This window comes from Saccoglossus kowalevskii, chromosome 6, assembly GCF_978046115.1.
Source record: "Saccoglossus kowalevskii chromosome 6, keSacKowa6.1, whole genome shotgun sequence".
Taxonomy (NCBI): domain Eukaryota; kingdom Metazoa; phylum Hemichordata; class Enteropneusta; family Harrimaniidae; genus Saccoglossus; species Saccoglossus kowalevskii.
This window is the reverse complement of record NC_140646.1, coordinates 20,898,248-20,923,605: the sequence shown is the minus strand read 5'-3', so window position 1 is coordinate 20,923,605 and position 25,358 is coordinate 20,898,248. Positions and strand designations below refer to the sequence as shown.

The following is a 25,358-nucleotide window of genomic DNA, read 5'->3' as shown; positions in this document are numbered from 1 at the left end:
AATGTCATCAGCATAATAGGTGATTCATACACTGCCCACTTACAAAACAACAAATTTTCTCAGTCATTAGATCTTTACTCAGTTTATCCATATATACTGCAAAAAGACGAGATAATATTCCCCCTTGTCTGACACCATTTGAAGCAGGGAAAGACATAGACATAGATAGTCCCCATCTCACAGAGAATTCCTGGTTTCTATACCAGAATACAAGTACTCGGACTAGAAACACAGGCATATTCCTGCCAAGAAGCTTACGAAACAGGGTCCATTGATTAATCCTATCGAAAGCTTTAGAAGCATCTAAAAAGCAGAGGAAAACTGGACTGCTATGAGTTTTATAAAAATTTACAATCTCTTTCAATACAGAAATACACATATCAGTAGATTGAAACCAAACTGATGATCAGTAGTTGTAAGAAAAGTTTCACATCGAGACAAAATAATCAGTTCATACACTTTAGAGATAGATGTAGCAAGCGCAATATGTCTGTAATTATTTGTATCTGTAGCATCACCCGTTTTATCTTTTATAATGGGCACAAGAATTGTATCAAGCATACGTTTAGGTAAGAGGCCATGTACATGGCACATTGAAAACGCAAACAAAGTGTTCAGCTGTGATGCCATCAGGTCCAACTGATTTACCTAGGGTCAATTTATTAATTGCACTTCGAATTTCAAATGATTTAATATTCATGTCCTGTTCATATTTAATATTAGAAATACTAGATCTGACATAAGATTCATTTTGGCTATTTTTAACAGATGAAAGTAAGTCTGCATAATGACTACACCACATATCAGTAATATCATCTTTTCCATCACACCCACCTACTGATACAGATAGAGGAGGTGCCTTATTATATGAATTTACTTTCTTCCAAAAATTTCTCGGGTTCTTACTCGCATAATTGGTCGCGAGTGCATCAGCTTTCGCTTGATTTTCATTTTTCCTACAAAGTCTTAAAGCATGTTTAAATTTTGCTCGTGTTTTTTTCATCAACTCAAAGAACGGACCATGACGAGGACTTCTATTTTCACGCCATAAAAGGAAAGCATCGCGTGCTATAGTATGATACTCTTTCACATTATCATTCCAACCAGGCACACACCTTCCTGTCTTTTTTGCATTGAGGGGGAATGCAGTCCTTGGCTGCCTTACATAGAATTTCTGTGACATCATTGTATAAATTATCAATGGTATTTAAATGCGTGGTGTTCTTACAATCAGTGTCCCTACAAACAAGAGCATCGGCAGAAATATCAATTGAAGCCAAACACCTGTGCGTTAAAATGGCGTATTCAGTAAGCGAATCGTCACTTACACCATACCAGTCAACACAGCTGGAATTACTATAGTGAGTAGATGCAAAATCAAAACGTTGGCAACATTCCAGATCACAGATCACATTAAGTGGAAAATGATCCGAACCTAGAATATCATGTAAAATATTAATATCTGTAATAGATTTGTGAGCGGCAGGTGTAGCAACGCAGTGGTCAATCCAAGACGTTGTATGATTGGCTTCACTGTAATATGTAAAATTACAGTCACCAGTACCTAATATTTGCAAATCTGACCAAACAAACTCATTATAATCACAATAGTTGCATACTTCATTACCAAAAGTAGAGTGGATATTCGCATTCCAATTACCTACAATCATAACACAATTTGTACTTGCCTCGTCCACAATAGCTCTAAGTTTACATAAATATTCAACATACTCGTGAACATTATTGTCGCATTCGGTTGGCATATCTGAATTGCCAATTTCCAGACCAATAAGTCTGCTATCACTATAACGTATAATTTTGACATTGCCCAAAGTTTTTCGCCATAATATCGCAACTCCACCATAGGGCCGACCAAGCCTTATGCCACACTCTTCATTCATAGCAGTTTCACCCATTGCATTAAAATCATTACTAACATTTGATAACATACAAAGTTCTGATTTTGTGAGCCAATGCTCCTGCAATAAACAAACATCACTTCGGTCACAGATATCCTTTACCGATTGAATTGAGGATTTAACTCCTCGGCAGTAATAGGAAGTTATTCTCAGCTTCATGTTAATTTTTGATTTCTCGATGGATAAAATCTTCGAATCAATATGCCATTAGGCCAGTTATCTGCGTCTAACAAAGTTTTGCTAGTGGCAAAACACATTGTCAGCTTGCACGAGGCGTACGTATCAAATTTTGTTTTAAGCATGGTGACTTTCACGTCATTAATCCCCAGGGATCGCATAAAAGACAACATATCTTCGCTAGTAGTACTTGGGCGAATAGTTCTAACTGCTCTAAAGCTACTTGTAACTTCGTTCCAGTAATTATTCCGCGATTGCCATAGTGACGTTTATGTTTAGCAACAGTAAATCCATTGTCACTGGAGACCGATGGTATGCGAGAGGCAGGTGGTTTAGCTCTTTGATTGACCCCTGATATATCACTAGCAACGGATATCGGTGTTCGCTTTAATGCTTCACTATATCGTTTCGGCACTTGCAATATTTGATCCCCGATTTGATTATTCACAACTACGTCATTAGTATTATCCAATTCGTCAGATTTTGTAATTGGATCTTCACTAGTTTTGTCATCACATGGTATTTTGCAAGCAGTAAGATCTTCAGTGATATTATTGTGCACCTGTTGCTTCAGTGACGTTTTTAATTCATTCATCTCTTTACGTAATGCCAATAGCTCAGAAATAGCTCCCGTTTATCTTTATCATCACTTTTAAGTTGTGCAAACTCATATCTCAGGGATTTTATTTATTTCAAAATTACAGTCACGTCAATATTAGTTATATCAACAGGAGGTAATTTAGCAAGATCTTGAGCGACAAAACAAGGTACATTGACACCATCAAGCTCGTGCATCAATATTATTATATCATGGATGTTATTTGCTTGCTTGTTTTGACCTTTTCTTTGTATCTGTCGATTACTGGAATCGGATTCACATGTCTCGTATAATATTTCTTTGCGTTTTCAACTTCTTTGTCATCATATACATCAACGGATAATTTAACAATCATGTCAATTGGCAACACGTCAATTTTATTCCACAGGAAACAAAGGAGCTCATTAATAATAATACTGCCAGACACCTGCCAATTTCTCGAACGTGTAGAAATTTCTTGATTTTTCTCATATTCTTTTTTCCTGGCAATTGACCCAGGAAAACGAACCTCATTACAGTTTTCACATAATTCCAGGTCGCCTTTACACAATTTGACCTGCTGAGTTACCCCACAGTCCACACACCGTGGCATCCTATCGTCAGCTGCATGCAAATATGTCCGACTTCGTCAAACTATTGTGACATTCAGAGAAGTATAATCTAATCTTGACACTTAAACTTGATCTGTGCTGTTCTATCACCGTAAATGTACACCAGTTAATGGAGTTGATATTAATAGACACGCTAACTTACAAAACACACAGGTAAAACCATTAGTTGATAAGGAAACACTAACCAAACACGGAACTGATTTCCTACCACCTACTTTCAATATGGTGTCCTTCTGACTTGTCTTAAAATCAAATTTCTGCCCCTTAAAGTTGCTATACGTCAACAGATAAAAGCTTCAGTGATGCTCATTTGCCAGTACCCACTCTTCAAGTCCTCCCATTCTTGTTCGCAACCAACACAATGGGAGCAGCATAAGGGCTATTTGATCATCTAGCATCCCCTGTAGGATTCTCTTTAGCTTACTGTACATTGAAGGTGGCACCCTCTTATGTCTCTCTAACTGGAATATCATCAGTAAGACGTATCCGATGTTTTACTAAATCACACTTACCTAGATCATTTTCATGCTTAGAGAAGGATTCAATATGATCTCTGAAAAAAGCTCTCTGCCGTCTTCAACTCATGCTCATCAATGCACCATGCAGATCAAACTGGACTCCATCTATTTCTAAACAATGAGGCTCATTGTCAGCATAGTCTGTCTCAGAAAATGTGACTTCTGTCCCTCACACTCCAACACCGCAACTGCGGGCTCTGCCACTACAGACGCCCTGGAGTTTTCAGTTGGCTCTACAGCCACCACATAACTGTTGCTTCTAGTACCACCTTTAACCTTGCCCCATATGATTTGGCAGTCATCAGGACGAATTATCAATGGCTGGTTGATATCAGCCCTCACTTTTCCTACTTGACCTCTAAATCCTAGGAACTTGTCTCATGCATCCAAGTCCCGCTGCTCCAGTCTAACCACTGTTGACCTCGTGTATCTAGCAGCACCACTGTATCCATGACCACTGCCATACGAGCAGTGACACCGATCAAAGACATTTGTGCCCAATGGTCACAGGAGTGTAGTCATTGTCTGGCACATCATGATTCTCTGTTCTACCAAACACCCTAGCTGGAAACTTGACAGTCATCTCAATGTGCCTTAGAAAAGGTACTTCTTGGCCACCAGCACCAGTAACAATAAAATCTTCCTCCATTTTCAGCATTCGGCAAGACTTAAGGTGCTCCTTATAAAAACTTTGCCCAACTGCTGCCACTTGTGAACCAGTGTTCATCAAACATTTGTTTGTTTCCCCTCAATAAAGACCATCTCCTCACCGGCAGATCAAACCATTCTGTTCCACACTACAGACTGCAGCATCATTGGCTTGCCCCCTGCCTTGAGCCATGTGTGCGCCTTCTGATGGACAAGGTTTTGCACTAGGCTTCTGGGACCTCCTGCTTGATTTGGATATTCTTCTTAGTGCACAGCGAGAACCAGGTCTCCAACTAGAGCAATCCTTCTATTTGTTCTTTCTTTAGGCCAGTTTCTGGCTATGTGACCAAATTTATCACACTCATGGCATTGTGTGTTCTGTTTATCGTTGTTTATCTTGCATGGACAATCTCTCCAGTAGTGTTCAACCTTTCCACACGATTAGCATGCATTGCCTTGTGGCTTGTTGTCAGTCTTTCCAGCCCCTCTGGTTGGTTGCCCTTTGCCTTCAATCTCATACTGCTACAAACGAGTTTCAACTGCCTCAATGCGAGTCACCAATGACTTGAGTGGTGTCAGCACTTTTTGTAATGCTTTGACATGTGCAGAACCAGCTGGACCATCCTCATCGCACACATCCTCAACAGACAATTGTTGTGATTTGGTACCAATCAAATGCTTTGGCTTGGCCACAGCCTGAGCCTGCTCTTTCACTTCTTGCTCAGCTTCTTGGGTCACACGCAACAACTCATCATAAGTGTTGGCCGCATAGTAGCCGCATGGCGAGCTACGGACTTCACTTTTGCTTTCGAAATGTTGCGCCAGGACACTGTTCTCATCATCTTGTCTAACTGCCCAGAGTCAATGCCACCCTGCTTCCTGAAGTCTCCAATGCAAGCTCGAATCAGTTCCCATACTCAACTATAGATTCACACTCCTTCTGCTGACTGTTACTTTAGAACTGGGCCAGTAGAGTCTTTCCAGTCTCAACTTCGCCAAACCTGCCTTCTAGCTTCACTATGATTTCTTCAGCTTGCAACAGTATCTCTGGAACCTGCCAGTTTGTTTCCTGCAGTGGTTGAGCTTCATACACCTCAAAGCCTACATCTTCCTTTTGACCAGGGTCACCTGAGAATGAAGACAACCTAAGCCTCTGCTGCACATATGTCGGCGTAGTCCATCCCCGCTTACTATAGTGCTAACTTCTGGTGCTCTCACAAGAGGCTATCACCAAACCCGTTTCTGCTCCTACTCTTGCGTGTATTGTTCATCTCGAGAAAACTATGGGTGCAACATAAATGAGGGTAAAACCCGTGTTTATGCTATGAGAAAGAACAGATTATGAATGTACTTTCTAGTATGGCGAACGCAATTTTATGCGAGTGATTCCCCTACTAATGTTTAAACGTTTGTATAAGATTTGTCAATATAGTGAAACGACAACTTCCGGTATGTAATCAGCAAGACTCAAACTACGACACTGACAGCCACTGAAACGTTATTGAAGGCAAATGAACACGTCAAGCTCAAAAGACTGTTTTGAGTTTGTGGCGTAAAATAGAGACATACACCATTGTTGATTCTTGAGGGGAATGGAAATCAGTCGATTTGAGGGTGTCACAATAAGCGGGGGAGCAAATCGTTTTTATGCTATGGAAAACCTTGAACATACTTTTTGTTTGACTACCTAACGTTTTTAGGTTCATGTGCTGTAAGTTACAGAGCACATATCTAGGCGGCCGTCCCTCATCAAATAATAAAGCGACGGCATTTTCGATCGTGAAACACTCCCTTTGGAACATGGAACTATAAACTGATCTGTTTATACATCCATGATTGGAAATAGTTAATATGCCGTGCAACACGGACGTTTGTTTTGTCTTGATTGCTTTCATTTGTTTGTGTCGGATAACAAAGTTGATACAAATACGTTCATGCCAGATAAACATCAACTGTACATGAAAAGTTTTGAATTGATGTTTTTTTAATCAATGACCTGATTAGATGATGGTCCACACACTGATTATAACCATAACAACTACATATAAGTGCAGATTGTATACATCATCCAGTATTTCCTTTGTAGTAATGTATCTCTTTCATTGTGCATACATTGAGGAGAGATTGAAATGCCTTATGATTAAAGGAAATGTGGGCATAGTCAGAGATATGAAGAAAGTTAATTGTAAATGCTTCAAGATTTGTGTATTTGGGCCGATTATACGATGTGTTGATGCACATACTGTCCTAAACTTGGCGCCTTTTAATTTAATTCTAATCCTAATCCATGGCAAGTTGTAAGTATCTGCTTGTGGGTTCCATACAATTACCAATGGGTCTAATTTCAAACATTTCTCCCACACGTAAGTTTCCTCTGTCATCAGCCCATAATTCTTCATGTTATTTTGATACCGATGCGCAACTGTTTCTTGGTTGAAAGTACAATAATTGTCAGCCTGTTTAATAGTCAATGTATTGTTTAAATAATACATTGGCTTCTGTTATATGTGGGTAGAATTATTACGCTCTATCAAGGTCAGGTTATGTAATTGTCTCAAGAGCTCAATGGTCTTATCAAAATACTATTAAAGGGCCTTGAATTGGCAAACAGCATATTTATTATCATGAATGCGCGACGCTGACATAAGATTCATTATCGGGAAATCTAATTTTTGATAATTACTGCAGCGCCCTGTGACGTTTCCAACTCCTGATATCCATAAATTCTCTGTGATTCTCCGATAAAATCGATAATTCTTGTCTTAGGAATGTTGTGACATGAATAATAATGGTCTCTTATGCTCTGTGATTTTCCAATAACATTGATAATACATTGGGTTTTATACACTAGGACCGTGCTTGACTTCGGCTAATAACCTCACTTCATTTTTCTATGTTTTAAAAATAGTCTCTAATATTATTTTCTATTTTTATCGGAGAATACATAAACAACTAAAAACCTATAGATGAACCGAAAACAACTGGAAAATCACAGGACAACCGAAAAACCCTAAGACAACCCAAAAACAAATAAAAAACTACAGGACAACCGAAAAAAAAACATATTTATTAAAGCCTGGGACTGCCTGAGTTTTTATATAGAAATTAATATACAAATTAGTAATTGAACCAATGACATAGAACTTCCGATCAGCCATCATTCTTGTTGGAGCTAGCTAGACATGAATGTGAATGCAACAATTTTTGATTAATAGTAATAGAAAGCAGCCGTTCAGAATAGCGCCAATTGTTATGCAAATTAGAAATTCAAACTAACCAATCATTTCAAACCTTCCGAGCTCATCGTACCAAGCTTTTTACACGCAAAATAGACACACGACTAACCTGTTTCAATAATTAGCCTTAAGTCAAACAAATAATGCTTCTTCAGAAAAGGTAACATCCTTAGTTATTTTTTTATCCAATAAAAATATTATGATTATTAGAAATACATATTGTACAGTACGAATTTAAATATAAATCTTGTCATCTAATTGTGTGCACAATTCATTAAGCAATCCTAATATATTATTCTCCTTTTCTCTTAGTGCTGTGGTGTGTTAATACCCATGGAAGAGCAATTTTCGTTCAGTTATCTGAAGCAGAAATGCCATGCAATTCATCTACCTGCAAAGTGAACCTCTTTGGTGGACACAACCAGTGTATCATTTTCAAGAATGGAGTGCATCAATGGGTTATATAAAATTTCACGATATTGATTACCAGTATGTTACAGCTCAGTTTGATATGGTTGATCAAAATGATATCCTTTAACTACAGTAAACAAAAACAGTTTTAGAATTCTCTTCTTAATAGTCTTGCTTGTATAAAAAAACCTTTATAAACCGAACACCTCTATAAACTGAACAATCTTCTCAGTCCCTTTGGTGTTAGACATGTTTCACTGTATATACCGTACCCCTGTTCTAAAAACCTGCTAATTCCAAAATCCAAATTTTCACACTTTTGTCCTGTACAGTTCTTGACTACTTTTGCCAAATTATTCGCTCCTTATTCAAAAGTGAAGAGATGCTTCTACATAGAAACATGAATCACAGTGGCTAACAGAAGTATTTCTAAAATACTTTGATGAATGGGAACAGTCAGTGGGGAGCAGAGATGGATTTTTTTTCAAAAAGTGCAAGACAGGCAATGTGTATCAGCAGACAAACCATCAATGGTTTACAAATGACAGGTATGTATGTACATTTAAAATTGAAAAAAACAAAAAAAATTGATTCTTTTGCGAACACACAATGGGAGTCTTTGCGGCTACCCTGTCTGTCTGTATGCATGTCCCACGAGTATCTCAAGAACCGCTACTCAGATTTTGATGAAACAAATTACATAGAAGCATTGTGGCGATTCTTCCATCTGATTATGCAATTTCTTTGAGAACTGTTAAACATATTTCAATAAAACTGTGTACATAGATGTACCCGGTTCAACATAATTCAGTGAAATGTGTTTCACTGAATTATGTTGAACAAAGTGTTGTGCAAATTGAATTAGGGATCATGCATGTATATGTCCCAAGCACACAGGAGTTCTCTCTAAGCTTTCTTTGATTAACTTTTGGTTTATTCGTTTTCTGCATATAATTTGTTTTCTAGTGCACTCTTTTGTGGAGCTTTCAAAATATCTTTTAAACCAAGGAATTCGCTTCATATTGAGTGAAAGATTTTGCCAGGATCCACTTGAAGCCCACTTCAGCAAACACCGGCACAGGGGTGGAGCCCAGAATGACCCAACACTGTAAGCATTCGGCTATCAGGAGAATTCAATTCGTCTCCAAAAGTCCAATCACCATCACGTCACTGGAAACACTGGGAGGCAAAAGCGACAAGATGTTGAAGAAACCATAGATGTCACTCCTCAAACGAAGTAGGAGATGAACTATTTGTCCACATAAATGTGTTGTTTCGTGAGTGACCAGTATAAATTGGAATTTAATGAGATAAAGCAAGTTAATTCCATTGTATATTTTGGGAAATTATTAGGCAGTACTGGCTTGACAGTTTGAGACAATGTAATTCTAATTTTTCAGTAAATTTTGTACCAAATTTTTGTTTAATGCTCTTGTGATTTATTATCCCAATTTCAATAATTAGGAGTTTCAATAAAATTGTTTTACCCAATGTTGATCTTATTCAGGTTGTAATTTACTCGTAAATTGATGCAATACTATAGATTAACTGAAGAACAAATGCAAGTTGGCAAGACTGTGTTTTGAAAGCAATGTAGCCATATTGCCTGCCAACTTGTATAGGAAGGAGGTTTTTTCTTTCACAGTAATAGCTATTTCTATAAGAGTTCAATATGTTTGTAAAAAAAAATATTTACAAGAAATTGTAATCATTAACACACGCACAACACGTTTTTCACTTAAGTGATTTACGTAGGCCCTTTGATCCCTTCAGGTGTTTTCTATTGGTTATTTTGAAAAGTTCAACAATACTTTTTGCAAATGAAAAACATCTTATATTTACATATAAACGAACAACGATGGATACAAATTTAGCCGATATATATTCTGTTGCATTCCTTGCAATACAATTTCTGCACACACTGGTCTGCAAATATGTCTGTAAGCAATGGTTCCTGAATATTCTGGTCAGAATACCCGACAACATTACTAGTACATAAGTACTTCTGGCATAACATTTCTAACTGCTTAAAAAATAATAAGTATCAGAAACAAAATCCAGACCACCTCTATTTTGTTTTACAACCCATTTCTTACTAGGGTTCTGGCTATCTAATTTGTCATCTATCATATGCTGCAACAAGCTAACAAATGCACTACTATTCTAATTTGCCTGATTAGAATATCTGTTCAAAAGCTTGTATGGGATATACCCAGCAAAGTACCGGAGTACATGTTCTTCTTCCTCACTCAGTGGCTCAGCAACAAGATCAGGGACTGTTTTCTTTGGCCGGTCACTTGATTCCCTCTTAATGCAAACAAGCACGATTAAATTGAACCTCACAGTACGAAACAACTGATTTCTTTCGGAACCTTTATCCAGCATATTCTGGTATTCAGAGATAAGTGTCTCAGTCAAATTATTGTCCGAACATAGATAAAAAAAAAAAAACCATGCCATATTGCCTCATAACGATGTCCCACAGCTTTTTTGAAAGTTTTGTAATTAAAAGTTCCGGTAGTGCAGCACCGCAGTCCATTTTCTTCACCAATGTATCAGCCAGGTGTGTTATCTTAAATCCATGTACTGAGCTGGGGACCCTAAGATTTTCATCCTCGGCAACTTGTTTAAATGACGTTTTTGACTCCCGTGTGCGAAGCCCAAAAGGGAGTCTTTGCAGTTACCCTGTCTGTATGTATGTCACTTTTTTTTGTTCCACCGTTATCTCAAGAACACTAATCAAATTTTTGTGAAACTTGGTACATAGATGCTCTGGGATAATGCGCAGAGTTGATTAGGTTTTGGTAAAAATCTATGAATAACAATTACCTAATTTGCATTATAATTAGCTGATTTTTAGCTCTTCCAAGACTGTTCCACTGATACCTGAAGAACCACTCATTGGATTTCAATGAAACTTGGCACGTGGATGCTCTGAACTAATGCGCAGATTTGATTAGTTTTGGGTAAAAATCTGTTAATATTATTATTAATTACCTAATTTGCATAATTAATTAATTTTCAGCTTTTGATATTTCGAGTAGTAATGATCACATTTCAATGAAACTTGGTACATAGTTACTTGAGGACTGTGCAGAGACCTAATTAGTTTTTGGGTAAATATTTGTGCATATTAATCACCTTGTTAGCATAATTAGTTAATTTTCAGCTTTTCACCTGATATCTCAAGTACTAATCATCACATTTCAATGAGACTTGCGACATTTTCTAGGACTATGCAGAGACCTGATTAATTTTGGAATAAATAATTGTGCCTATTAATTACCTAATTTGTTGCTGTTCTATGGCTGTTGCACTGATGTCTACAAACCACTCATTGAATTTCAATGAAACTTTTAAAGAGTACCCATCACATTTCAATGAACCTAGGACTATACACCAAATTAGTTTTTGGTGAATATGTATGCTTCTTAATCACCTAATTAACATAATTAATTAATACTGATATCTCAAGTATTGATCATCACATTTGAATAAAACTTGGTACATAAATGCTCTAGGACAATAGACAGCCTGATTAATTTTGAGTTAAAATCTGTTCATATTAACTCTCTAATTAGCATAGTAATTAATATTTTTTGGGTTCTAATCACATTTCAATGAAACTAGGTACATTGTGCAGACCTTATTAGTTTTACACTTAAATCTGTTCATATTAGTTACCTGATTTACATAATTAGTTCTCAGCTATTCCATCAATAGCTCAAGTACAAGTAATTTTGAATTAATTTTTACTGTGTCTTCAATACTCTCAGCACACGGGAGTTCTTTCTAAGCTTTCTTTGATTATTAGATGTGCTAAATCATTTTCAAGCTTCACTTCAGTATAAATTGGTGGAGGTCTTAAAAATGCTGAAATGAAAAACAAATGTATTTTAATTACAATACAAATCAGAATCTAAATGAATGGATTGAATGATGTATGACTTGGCCATTAGTTAAATGGAAATTTTTCTTACCTTTAATTTTTGTACTTGGTACTGAAGAAGCTAAATGAAAAAAAGAAGTTACTATTTAGTACACTATATTAATATGAGTCTATGATAGAGTTTATTCACATTCTCTCTATCATAGAGGAGCTGATTGCATTGAAAAAATATGGCAAAAAAAATTCGTATAATAATAATGCTTGTAAAAAGAAAATGTGTACAGTATAAAATATAAATAAAAATAATAAATATTCCATTCTTTCATCACTAGTGAAACAAAATCTGAATTACCTGTTTTATCCGGTTGCTGTACTTTAGCCTTGGGTAATATTATATGCTGTGAAGCTGAAAAAAATAAGAAGATTCTGAACTTGCTGAATTGTGCAGCTATTTTTGAACATAGAAAACATGTGTTCACTGACGCCACGTGCACACATCTGTCAAAACAATAACACGTTCACATGACTGGCTTATCATTCACAAGCTAGTCTGTAGCGTGAACTAGTGAACAGGTGGCCACCAGTGTTCTACTTCCGCAGAATCGTACATACACATTTAATAATTCGTCAATACACATAGGGACTATGGTTAACTTCCTTTCAGTTCAGTTTTCCTCATACGACTCATCTTGTTAACTAAAATTATAAATATATATGGTGACTAATCTGCAGGAATTGAAAAAGACTTAAAGCACGGGTTTGAAATCGAAACGGCGACAAAATTCGACTTTTAATGGCCAAATGAAATTCATAACTTGACAACGTCACTAAAAATGAACGAAAAAGCTTACCCTTTACGTCTTTACTGTTTTCACATGTCCACGAAAACCACTCGGACTTTTATACGTTTTTTCACAAAACTGACAAGAAAACATTGTACGAGTGACGACTTCTTTAGGTTTCTCTGGTATGTTTTCGGCACTGGTTGAACTGCATGGTTTATCTTCATGCACTTCTTGTATTTCTTCCTCAATGACGTCTTCTAAAACAAAATCCCAATCAATGTTGTCATCGTCAAATTCGACAAAATCGCCGTAGGCCTTCCACATGGTAATGTTGTGATCCGTGTGCTGGTAATGACGCATGCGCAATGACCCAAATCGCAAAGTATCTTGGTAACTTCCTGTGGGTTAATGATATGCACGACTGCATCAATGGGAGTTTATTTTCGGCATAAGGTATCAACGATTTATTTGCCCGTTACGAGGGTTGGTACAATAGAATACTAAGCGTTTCCGGACCGGTGATAGAGGGACTGTGGTTCGGCGAGTTGATGCTTGATGCGAGTTGAATACTCTGTTTTTTCAACGCTGTGCATGGCGTCTTAATCCAGACGTCAGATCCGTTTCTCGCTCTTACTCCGTGTTTTCCACACATAAAACGCAACATACCTGTTTTTGCCAAAAATAATCAACATTATAAATCATTTTTGTGATCGACAAATGAAAATAAATAGAAGCGAAACACAAAATGGTCGCCGAGGAATCGCTTGAAAACACAAGGCCTGACCTGTAACCCCATTTGCTTGTTTATGCTGTAATTCCTCGAGAGACTTGATTAAAATATTTGTTTTCCTTACCTTTTTCGTCTGGAGTTTGTCGTAACCATTCATACGATGTTAACCATAATTTGTCAAAACCCGTCTTTCTTTTTTTACTTTCTTGTAATTTGGAACTAGATTGCCCATCTTGTTTGCGTTTCGTCGGAGTAGACGGCGACGTGAACCATGATCGGGACGCGGACACTGATTTTCTTTCTGCATAATTGGCGATCTCGAGAGCGTGTTTACGATGCAAAGGCAAGGTACAATCTGATCCTGACATCAACGCTTTTTATATTTTTAAAATTCATTGTAAAAGAATTCACAGATTATTTATAATGTACCCTTTCTTTTAAATCGTGTGAAGGGTTTTGACTTTGAGCACAGGCATACGTGAACAGCCACCACGTGGCTACGGGAGTTCCGCCCGGGAGTGCCAACGAAACACCGGCGACAGAGGTGTTAATTACGCCGTCTGTCAGATAGTATCGACCTTTGTTTGACAGTAATTAAAGCCCCAACATGTGCAGGAAGTAAAACAGGTCTGTCTCTCTAGTATGATGGTGGTAATCACATCGCGACGCCCGAGTCAATAGCGCCAGGGAAGATTTGATAGCGCCGGGGGCCGCGGCGCTAAAATGGCCTGGGGAGAACATTGTACGCGATTGGTATGTGTGAAAGGGGTGAATGACTTCCTATCTTTTTTGTAAACAGTTTAAAACTTGCTTTGTTGAGAGTTTACTTTTAGTAATCGCATTTTATTTTTTGTTTTTGCTTTGTTGGGAGTTGTGGTGTTTGTCGATTTGCTTTTTACAGTTACTATAACTATTTATTAGTTATGCCTCTACATTGCTGTGTTCCTGATTGCACAGGAAAAGGATATCGAATTGTAGGAGACCACATGGTTACATTCTATAATTTTCCAACCAAGAAATTACTCCGAAAACAGTGGATACATGCAATTAGGCGTGATTCTGAAAAACATTTTCAGATGCAGAAAAACACTAAGGTGTGTTCACTTCACTTTAAAGAAGATGATTGCATATACACCCTTGCTAAAAGAAAAAGACTTCTTGTGGACAATGCTGTGCCCTCAAAGTTCAGTTGGACTGTGTCACCTAAGAGACCACCACGCGCTAACAGAGAAAATCTATCTTGCCAGCCTGAAAATTCCACCAAAAAATTCGGCTAGACACCACAGTACTACAATGCCAAGACGACAATCAAGGTAAATTATTAACCACATCCTGTTATAAATGTACATCTGCAGATGAGGATATAGAAGACCTGAAAACTCTGCATCTGCAGGAAATAATGGAATTAAAGGATATTCACAGCCAGAAATTATCAACATTTCTGGTGAACTGAAAAACTGCAAAAAGTTGGGTGGCTTCCCATGAAAAAAAATGTAGTCAGAGTGAATTTTGTGTTGGTAGATTTTCAAAGTCAAACACTGACATAGCATTCTATACTGGCTTTCTAGATACATCTACTTTTCTCAGTGCGTTTGAATTTTTAGATTCAGGTGAGAATGGTGAACAGATTACTTTTTGGAAATCCGCAACTGAAAAAGTTGACTTACAAAATGTAAATAGTTCGGGTACTTCAAATGTTAGATTAGGTAGACCCAGGTCTCTTGAACCCATTGTAGAGTACTTTCTTGTTGTTTGCAGGTTGAGACAAGGTTTTCCAGAGCATCATTTGGCAAATTTGTACAATATTTCAGATTCAACAGTAAGTAGAATCATCATTACTTGGGTAAACTTCATGTATCTAAAACTCGGTAGTTTGGATATTTGACCAAACAAAGAAGTTATCGTAGCAACAATGCCATTGTCCATTAAGAAAAAAGTATCCTTCCACAAGGGTAATACTGGATTATACAGAGATCAAGTGTGAAATGCCATCATCACTTATATTAAACACTTATATTACAGTCATTTTCCCATTACAAGAATCATGTAACAATGAATGGTTTGATAGGAATGAGGGGGGGGGCAAAGTTTGCAAGGCACAACTTGTAATAGAAAGTTTGTTGTTGCCAAAAAAATGGTTTGTATTTCATTTTCTTTAAAAAGAAATTGCAATCGAGGTAAAAAAAATGATCGTTTTTACCCCCCTCAGATATTGAAAGGTTTGATCCTTGCAATTATAAATTAGAGTAAATAGAACACAAAGTGTTGGCAAAATGTTTCTGTCTTTGAAAAGAGTCTAGGCACAGTAATAAAAATACCAGGAAGTCAATCAACAGTAATTCATAGAACTCTGTGCCTTAATTACATAAGGGTCATACAATTTACTGTAAAAGTTACATTACTTTTTGGAAGAGCATTTTTGCAGAAGTCGAACTTGATTCTTTCGACACTGATACACTTGAAAATATAAATGATAAAATCACACCATTTTGCACCAGTTACAGCCATTTGTCCCTGCACCTGATGATAATATTTATGTTTTTTCTTTCAATATTGGTTTGTTGTCAATATTTTCACAACAGAATGCAGGATCCTAACATGCATCTAGAGGTGTAACATTTTTCTTGGTTTCCGGACATTTAACCTCACAGATGCCAAACACTGGATCAGCATTCATATCAACAACCTTGCCATCAGGAGTACCGGCGAGAAAGCCCAATACTGTGTCTATCACTAAACCACATTTGTACACTGATATGTTAAGTATATGAACAGTTTGGGATACAACATAACACTCTAATGCCTTGTTTTTGTACATTTTATAATGTTCAGTATAGATAGATTTGAACTCTCTCTGTCTAAACAATCACTCTGTCAGCCAAAATTACGCTTATGGTTGCAAACATCACTGAAAGTTGAGGCTGTAACTATGGGTTTTCGATGTTCAAACCATCTACTATTACCTGCCTGGTTTCGAGTATCAACTTCTATAGATGATGCAGAACTTTCATCAACATTCAGATGATAATGGTTTAATTCCATTGGGTATTTGCTGGTTGAAAGTATCATTGTTAGAAGATGACAAAGGAAATCGAGGGTAACTGCATAAGGGTGGATGGTGGTATTAATAAATTCCTGGGTACAGAAGGCACTGAAATGAACACTTTAAAATGTGCCTCACTGTAAGATAAATGATAGCTTAAAATGAACCCTTTAGGCATTTCACCCACTTTAGTATCTAGCATAATACTATCATTAAAGCACCACTCTTGGGATTTCTTTCAAGACATTGAGATTTCAGCAATACCTCATTATTTACATTAATAATATCCACCTTCACAGCTTGATACAAACTGCAACTGACATCTTCTGAATTGTCATGTCCCACCTTTAACTTGTTCACATAAATGTCCATGGCAGGTTGGGGTTCAATTCCATCAGTATGCCGTTGCATCCCTGTCATTTGACGTCACTGGTATGTTTCCATTAGAATCAGTTTGTGAAATCTCTTCACATACATATTTAAATCCATATAAGGAACATTCACAAACTTTAAACATCAGAATAATTAAATGATTTCACTGCCCAGATTTCCCAGCTACACAAGAGCAATGACCATACTTACATGCAGCGTTAAACATAGTTACAGTAAAAAATAGAGAGCCACACAAGCTATGATAGCAGTTGAATTTAAAATAAAAGGTTGTCCCTGAAATGACAGTCTCTATGTTGTACACATAATTTTCGCGATGAAAAACATTGCCACGTTGAAAAGCTGTCAGCTCGGCTTTATCCTTTTTCTCTTTGTGAATATTCTTACCACCCTCAGCAATGTAAATGTCCATCTGAGCACGAGAAAATAATGGAAGATTATCAAGAGATGTTACCTATCCAGTTGTTGGAAATGCGACTGCTGGTACTGTGACACCAGTATCAACTTATTGAAAACAACAAGATATAGTATTTTCGGCAATATGATTAGTGAATTGGTTGTCGATGGTGATGCCTATCATTTGGATATCAATCACCTATCCATTTAAGGGGTCAACACTTGTGCGCTTTTGCACCATGAATCAATTTTCATTGAGAGGATGCTCGAATGAACGGTAGTGCTTTCAGCATCCCCTCACCAGTTTTATTTACAATGTGCCTCAAGATTTAATTATGGAAAGTCCAATCATTTCCAAAGCATTATCTATTTCAACAATGTTCTTCCTGTTGAACATTCCTGTAATCAACACCTTACTCAAATCATTCATTACAATTATATAATTCCATTTACATTGGTTAAACTTTACTTTATTCTTACTCGAATGTTTTTGTAAACTTGTTGTTTATTGTTGGTTGAATAAAAAAATTAAAACTTTATTTCCTTGTTCATTACAGACGATTATTTTATTCACACTATTTTTACATAGCTGTCTTCCAACTAATCATGCTAGTGATGTCTAATAGCAACTATCCAGATTACAATCGAGTGGTGGGTGGGTCACAGTCAAGTACAAATAAGCCATTCACTGCCAAAAAACAAATGTAATCACTTTCCGATCACGTACTTTAACCTCTCCCTCTTGATTCAAATGACATAACCAAAAGACTTAAGACATCACCTACTTCCTATAACACACCATATTCACATAATTGTTCATACATGTATACATTTCCACAGCAAAATTAATTCCATAATTTACCAATGGCTCAAGCAAATCATTTGCCCATATTAACTATAGTCTATTTTGTAATCCATCTAATACTTTTGTTTTGTGTTTCAATTAGATAACGTTAGTCCAAAAATGTCAGCTTCTATTATTTGAACACTCGGGAAAACACAATCCCAAGGTCACGTTTATTGTGCTGGTCCCGCTTACTCTGGATCCCTTCCATTCAGTGATGCTCCAGGGATGTCATCTTCAACTAGGGCAACTTCTTGGTTATTGCACTTTGCCATAATGCTATTACTATTCTACACGGTTAGTGCTATTCTAATACTAATGCTAAAACTAAATATCTGCCTATAAATTATAATCACATCATGGCAAATAATCCGTCATCTGTCTGAAAAACAATAAAACGCGATTACTAAAAGTAAACTTCCAACAAAGCAAGTTTTAAACTGTTTACAAAAGATAGGAAGTCATTCACTCCTTTCACACATACAAATCGCGTATTTTCCTTGATTTACCCAGAACTGATGCGAATCCCCCTTGATTCTACGGAAGATTTTTTTTTTTTTAAATTGGTATTCGTTAATTTTCAGCCCCAAGTGACTATGCATCTTCAACAGGCAATGAATGACTTTGATACTTGCCGCAGTTTTCTATCCCTATGTTAGAGGGTCCATGGAAATACATTAAAGAGTGATTTATCTTGAATACATACCTTAAATATCATCAGCCACTGTAAGATCTATAATGTCCATTGTCTTTGTATTCCTATTCATAGTCATCCTAACTGAACTTTCACTTCGTCAAATATAATGCATCCATCACTCTGTCGGATTGGTGTATTTTTTTAATTTTTCCCAAGCTACAAAAGCTTGATATAATTTATCTTGATTTAATAAATAATCTTCATTGATGCCAGGTCGGTGGTTGTTGAATGCTGTGAAGTCATTCAGACTTTTATCTGATGGTAAGGTTGAGTATCTTACTATTTCTGAGTATGCTGATGGTGATCTACTGTAAATGGCTAAAACTAAAAATTACAAAGAGAATCACTGACCTAGGTTAAAATTGTGTAACACTAAAAATTAAAGATATACCAACATTAGCAAAACATGCTGATGAACATGAGTTGTGTTATAATTTTCAACTTATCCAGTGTTTCCATAATGAAAAATGTTTGTGACAGATACAACTGCTATTAAATTTGTTGGATCCGAATACAAACAAAAGAAAATGGCCATTTAAAAATATCAATACAAATCTACATTGCAATTTGTAAGGGTGTTATTTTGCATAATTATTATTCTAGGTAATCTGTTTAGACAACAATTTTTTGAAACAAAAAAATACAATACTTGCAGGTTTGTATTTGTAATACATGTATGAACCAAATTACATCTTAAATGGTTTCAGTGATATGCAAAGAGAAATGGCAAGGTAATTATTGCCATAAAAGTTTGGATTTCCATGATTGTTGTTAATGATTAAATCATCCTAAATTTTCAAGGTGAATGTTCCGGCGAAGCCCTCCACTATCACCTTGAAGTATTTCATTAGGACTACGTACGTGTATGTGACAGTGCCCTCACAGTTTGGAATGAGTTTACCAACAGCCAATCATATTGCTTCTTTCATCAACGCGCTTGGCCAAGCTGTCAAAATTTTCGGGCGGAGCTAAGTTACAAGACGCACCCCGTGCTACTAAAGACGCACACCACTCTACCTTGCATTTCTATGGGCTGTAGAGCGCCGGCCGAAAAGCTAAAATCGAGAAAACAGCACAAACAACTTTGAAGTAATACTAAACAACCAAATTTAAATATGTAGGGGTAATCTTGTGACACTGTTCGGGTGGGGGGAGGGGGGCAAAAACCATCTCAAAGTACCGTTTTCCGTAAATGTTTGGCCTTAGTTTTCATCGTGATGGTTGCCAGGCGGTGAAAATGCCTGCCCCGAGAATAAATGTCGCTGCATGCGCACAGTGGTAGCTGTGCTGGCTTGGATGTCGGGGCAATACAGCGACGAGATCCATACATCATGCAACTCACTGATATTCAGACCATAGCTATTCAAGCTATACTTAGTGCCGAATCTGATGGTTTTGTTTTTAGTCGCACTGGAAATGGTAAATTAATACGTTATTATCTGAGGGAAGAATGTCCGTACGGAACAACAACGTGCAGGCGGACGATGGATTAAATTGACTACTATGGCTTCATATGATGGAATTACGTGTCGTCTATACTTGTATAGTTTCTGTTCTTTTATTTCATTGTTTTCAGGCTAGTTTAATTCATAGTGTGTTGACGTCATTTGTTCAATTCAAACTCTATGCTGCCATGAGTGCGCACGTCCCTCATTTTTTTCACAAAATATGGTAATATATTGTATTTTTGGCAATAAGTTGTCGAAGTACAGGTTTACCTGTTTTGTTCAGTTTATTACACAACCGCAATGAACAGTGATTTGAACAGGTCAAATTCGGTATTTCATGCACATCATGATCAAAATAGCTTTAAATAAAACCCTACAAATCATGTAACCATACAGTGTTTTCAAAGGCATTGCCCAGGAAATATATATATACTGAGTTCCATGTCAATCGGACCAGCCATGTGAAGGACGTCCATGTATATAAGATATCTCTACAATTACCTCACAATATCAGGTTACATAATATACAATTTTATTAAATGTTACTTACTGTTTTTTTTCTGATTTGATGTAAAAAAAAACACTACAAACAGGTTAAGTATTGCAATGACATTTATTAAAATATGACTCAAGCAAATAACACACATGTACTCAAAACGAGGCTGTCGGCACCTGGTACCCAGATACGACAGAGATGGTATACCAGCAAAGGCAAGGCAGTCAAACACGATATAAATAAAATAAAATTACGAAGCTATAACCTAATACTCACAAAAATCAGAGATAAATACATAGGGCGAGGATGATCTGCTAAGCCGAAAAGGGGGTCTGAGGTGGCCATCAAGAAACCAAGAGATCAGAGGGGGGAGGACAAAAATAGCTATCAGACCCTGATATGGGGGACAGAATGAAATCCTTTGCCCGAACGAGGGATCAGGAGAACACGAGTGGGACCGAAGTGCTAAACATTACTTACTGTTTTTTTCTGATTTGATGTGAACTGAACTGAGCTCTTTCAACTTCACAATCAAATTCCAACATCTTTCTAATCTGTTTGCCACTACCTGGTACTTTCTTTTTAGCGTCTTCCACGTTTTGTTACTTTGTCATTGATGTCTATTTTTGTTCGTAATGGATTTATATCGGTATTGGACAGATTTATCATTTGAAATCTCAAAGAACAAACTACATTTCGACATCGAGGACACATAGGTTTCAGAGTCTATAGACACCTATTGACAGTTTTGAAGTATAATGAATTATTCCAAATTCGTGTAACTGTTTGGAAAAGAATCCAAGCAAGTTTTTCTGAGATTTTGTTGCTATTTGGAATTCCAATACACAAGACAAACGATTTATCAAGAACTCTATTGACATACCAGTCAATGTTATCTGCTGCCTGTGTAATGGTTTATGCATGACCTATAACGATGCCATACATCGGTGCATATATGTTTTGGGATTTCATAAACCGGATAACAAATTGTACTGCAGAAATTGGTCCTTGTTGATTATCACATACCTGTTACTACTCCTAACTCGCAAATACCAGTCACCATTATTGACGTTAACCTCTTCAAAATAGGTGGCGGCACGAAATTGTGCGGGGGGGGGAGGGGGGTCTGCTCAATAATCTTGCGCCGAAGGCGCGACCTTACTAGGGGGTCCGGAGCATTCTCCCTCTTTAAAAAATTTAGGTTTCGGCTTGATTTTGGAGGCCCCCACATTTTCGTCTGTCCCCCCTCCTCCTGTGCCACCGCCACTGCAAAACAGAGATGAGTCAGATGATAACAGGGGTTTTATAGGGGTGAATGAAGCTGCCATGTTCAGAAAAGATGTTATACCTGATACCCCGATTCTGGCAATATCAATGCGCTGAAACCGCGAGACTAAACTGTTCGGCATTCGTGATAGTAGACACAAGACGCAATAACATTAAGACTACTACACATGTGAAATGTACATAGATTGTAAAAAAAGGAACAGAAGCATACTTATTAAGAGTTTGGTATATATGTCTAAATTACATGATGTATGTTTTTGAACATACATCATGTCATACCACTATCACAGTGAAAAATTGTAATGCATCGAAAATTTACAGAAAATGCAGTTCTCGCGATCCGCCATATCGTGATGCCAGTCATTTTGACCCACCTTAAATTGACTTCCCAGTATGGGTTATGCCCATTCGCATTGTTCTGAGTAGGGATCACTCATGTGATTGAAACCCCAAGTAATGTTCTTCTGATATTGCATATATTGACGTAACAGGTATGCCTGTGTGCGTGCGTTTTCTGAAATTGACTTAGCCGTTTAAACCAAATCTCATTAAACACTGTAACCATAACCGACCATATGTTATCGTATATAGCCGACAAAGAACTTGACTACAGTAGACTGTTAGAATTGGAACTGATGGTGCCGCCACTGTTATGATTGCAGGAACATACAACTTCGGCTTTCAGTATTCACTGCAGAGGTCACCGTCTACAACTCGCCTCGACTCAAGCACCGAACACAATTCCATACATCTAGAAATTTAACTCGGTTCTACATCAGGCATGATTTTTACAATAACAGCACTGTGCCATTATCGCCGCCAGTTTTTTTTTTTTTTTTTTTTTTTTTTTTTTTTGTCTTTGAGACTCAACAAAATAAGACTACGCCTACACACTATTTTGAATGAGTGCAACGAATGAATTATTTATGAGAATCGTCAAGCCAATCGCTTCCGGTCCCAGTTATGGCCGCCATGATCATGTCTTCGCCGAAGAGTTGTAGAATTTGCTCGAATCTGTTGGATAACAACTATAGATCACTATATCATGACAGTATCTACGAGTATTGGGAATATATCAAACTGGTCGTTGGCAATTATTCAGAAAATGATTGTTTTTTGGAACGTGAGTTTAATCAATACCTCAACAAAGTACAACGTTTAGGAAAAACAAAATCTAAATTGAAGCCTATGCAAGAGGTTGACCGTCTGGCAATCCAGTTGAAGCAAACAAGAGAAAAAATTTGCACATACTCCCAGAATCCGAATGTCAAAACGATTTCTTAAGAATAAAAACCCCGTGGTGACGAGAGAAATTAAAGGAATTGCAATGCAACAACGTAGACCAGAATAATCCGTGAATAGGAGTTTCATGTTAAGGTGTGTCATCCAAATCATAGCGTTATACCATATGGTTTTATCTACCAGTATTGTGGTATATGAACATTCATTTGCCGTTGACACATTCAGGTTCTTTTGTATTAATTGGATGTAGCCAGTACCACTGAAACTATACCCACTACTATATATAATAATACTAAATGTGTGTTTATGGAAGATTTCCCATGTTTTTTGGACAGTGACTCTTCCAAAATTTCTGTTTTGTATCATTATTTAGTAGTAGTAATTTTTAGTGTTATTCGATGTATCTGTTATCTGCGGAGATGTATTGTTTCACAATTTAATAGTAAACTGTCACATGGAAACAATTAAGCCTATGCCTAGTTTGACTATTGCTATAACTACTATTTATTTAGTTTTAGACTGGCACATCTCTTTTTTAGTAGTTAATTATTGATTAACAGTTAATCATTATAAGACAAATCTGTAGCAATTTGGATGGTTTTCATCCATTATTAATATTTCTTATTTAGATTGTTTTGACCTGACTGTCATATTAACCACAAAGATTGTCAGCAATGAAGACATGCAGAGTATGTGTAAGGCAGTAGTTGGTAACCGTAACCTGGAATCTGTGGTCAAGAAGATCTATAAAAATAATACAATGCAATGTAAACTACAGAAACTTATTTTGACCATAGATGCACACTTGTCATTTGCATTAGCGCATGTTACTATGCAAATACAGTGATGTGAGCATAGAATATTGGAACTATAAGTATTGTTTTACAATGAATATAAAAAAGTATTTTATCTATTTACCAACTGTTCTACAAAGAAAAGCGTACCAATGATAGGAATACATTGTACCAGCTGAGAAGCTCAATCAATAGAAGAGACGTCAGTGGAGCCGATAGTGTTGTATTGTAGTTCATTTGAAAACTAGTGCTTAAAAATGGCCGTCGTTCAGCCATCTTAAAGTGGATCATAAAACAAGTACATGTGCATACGTATGAAATTATGTGTGTGTGAATTTTAAATATTTTCCGCCCGGGCATGTCTGTGATACAGGTGCAAACAGATGGATGCACAAACGCACTAAGTCCTCGTTTTCGGTCTATGTACGAACAGGGGACTAATAAATTGTATACATGTAATTGTAATGCACATCTTTTTTAGGTCACACCATGCATTTATCGAGGACAGCCTTGATGCTCCCATCTTGGTTACAACAATGGAACATTTTGGTTTATCAGTATTAGATGATGTACCCAAGCAGAACATTCCTCCACACGATGTATCTACAATAACAAAACAGCAACAAGTAGACTGGATCAATGAACAGGCTGGCATGATACTGAAGCGTTATGTGATGACAAAAATACAGTGGGTGATTCCGTTTTACACTTTGAAATCAGCTTCTCAAGCACATCTAACATGAAATTAAATGATGGCCGATACAAATGTACTGTGGGGAGAAAGCCATGTGGCAAACTGTACAAACAAATTGGACGATTTAGAAATTATTTAAAGTCATGTCATGGCTGGCTATTCTTGCAAACTAATGTTTCACATCAAATTGCAGAACAAGATGTAGGACATTTAATGAAATGTGTCTTACTTGTTCGTGACACTATGATGCTTACAAAATGTGTGATGGTAAACATGTTTTTCGAAACGCTAAGTTTGACATTTTATTGGACGATGCAACTGCTCATACTAAGTATCATTTATGGCTCTGCCATTTTAACACCAAGGCAAGTATTTGAGTATAAATGGAATGTATCTAGTAATTTATCCAGTGGTCTGTGCAAAAATATTCCCAATGACAATGCTGTGGAAATCCAAGTCCATACTATTAAGTCACTGCTTAGGTCACAAGGACCTATGTGACTTT

The 25,358-nt window shown here is 36.9% G+C and overlaps 1 pseudogene; it reads left to right on the top strand.

Moving 5' to 3' along the window:
* The first annotated feature begins 14,445 nt into the window (after positions 1–14,445).
* LOC144361807 (uncharacterized) lies at positions 14,446–24,902 on the top strand (annotated as a pseudogene).
* The last annotated feature ends 456 nt before the right edge of the window (positions 24,903–25,358 follow it).